Source organism: Oncorhynchus gorbuscha, linkage group LG11 (assembly GCF_021184085.1).
Source record: "Oncorhynchus gorbuscha isolate QuinsamMale2020 ecotype Even-year linkage group LG11, OgorEven_v1.0, whole genome shotgun sequence".
Taxonomy (NCBI): Eukaryota; Metazoa; Chordata; class Actinopteri; order Salmoniformes; family Salmonidae; genus Oncorhynchus; species Oncorhynchus gorbuscha.
The window spans coordinates 34180754-34182324 of NC_060183.1; the positions used below are offsets into that span (position 1 = coordinate 34180754).

At 43.8% G+C, this 1571-nt stretch overlaps 1 long non-coding RNA gene across 1 annotated transcript; it reads right to left on the minus strand.

Annotated features, from left to right (window-relative positions):
- Positions 1-547: 547 nt before the first annotated feature.
- LOC123989586 lies at positions 548-1347 on the minus strand. The gene is made up of 3 exons (XR_006830578.1): positions 1175-1347; positions 769-1000; positions 548-635 (listed from the first exon to the last, which is right to left on the minus strand). It is a non-coding gene; the product is annotated as an uncharacterized LOC123989586 (long non-coding RNA).
- Between the last annotated feature and the right edge of the window lie 224 nt (positions 1348-1571).

Below are 1571 nucleotides of genomic sequence, written 5' to 3' on the forward strand. Positions count from 1 at the left end.
GGGGGGGCAGTCCAGGAATTGGTAGGGGGGGGGGGGGACAGTCACCAGTAATAAGCTACGCTTCATCTCTTCTCCGGCCTGGGTCTGGCCACGATACTTTGTCCACATCACAAGATACGTTTTCTCCGTTTCTCTTGCCAAACATCGAAGGAAGTATCTCCTACCATGGCGTATCCAACCTTGGACAGAGGCAACCTCTGTCCCCACATGCGTCCTCCATTGTCTGGAGAAGCGGTATGCGGGCATAGGGTTGGCGATCATACACTTTCCAGTGCAAGGCTGAGAAGAATTCCTCTATGGGATTTAGAAAGGTGAATATGAGGGTAGGTACAAAACTACAAATTGTGGATGGGTGGCAAACCAGTTTAGGATCAGAACCCCCCGGTGAAAATTAACATTGTCCCATAAAACCACAAATCTAGCAGGCTCCTGATCTGGATCAGGGACAAGCATTGTGTAAATTGCATCCAGAAAAGTGAGCATATGGCCGGTGTTTGAGTGACCCCATTTGAGTGATGGCAGCACACATAGTTATATTACCCACACGCTGCCCTCGGTCCTATTACATTTCTTCCGCGGCACCTGGTTTTGGTGAGGTTGAAGTCAATTACATGGGCATCCAACTCCAATACTCTCTGTAACGGACAAAAGGATATACAGATGAGTAAATATGGTATGTCTGAAGTACTGGAATTAGTGTTGCATACATACATCTACAAAGTCATGTCACATATTCTTGACTCTGTCAGAGTTTCTCTCAAATGGCACCTTGTAAAGTTGTTTCATCGTCGCTCGGTGCTGTTGGAGGATGCGTTGTATGGTCGACAGGCTTACATCATTGATGTTGTTAAATATGGTGTCATTATTCAAGATATGGTCTCTTATCTCTCGAATCCTAATTGCATTGTTGGCCAAAACCATATTTATAATTGCATTCTCTTGTACATCTGTCCTCATCCTCCATCATGTCTTTGCCTCTCCACTCTGTACAGAATTCAAACTGTAAACAATGTACAACATTTTTTAGTACAGCATGATAACCAACCTCATTCATTCAATGCAGTACAGTAAATGGATGGCTTAGAGTTACAAATGTTTATGCAATACTATGCAGTCATACGTATTTTACAGTACATTACTGTAATGCTAAAATAGTCATTAGATAGTTGCATACCTGTTCTCATTTCTGAATGTTCGAATTATGGACGCCACTGTAAATCGACTCAAGTTGTGCTGGACTCTCAGTCCAGCCTCTCTCATGGTCTAAACCGTGGTTGATCACATGACCAAGAAGTGTTGCCCTAATCTCATCAAAGATGGCTCTCCTTCCTTCTCTTCTTTGCCCTCGCCCTCGTCCTCTTCTTCCTCTCCCTCCTACTCCTCTTGCTCTCTGTCCATTGTTGGCATCCATTGTTCAAAACAGGTAACCTCTGACCTATTTATAGGCCAATACTACAGGAAAGCAGTGATTGGTTCGTGATCAGTGAAGCCATTAGTGTTTGCACATGTGAGGAGTGTGTGTGTGACCTGGTGAATAAGTGTAGCATTTTGATTAGTTGTGTTTGGAAAAG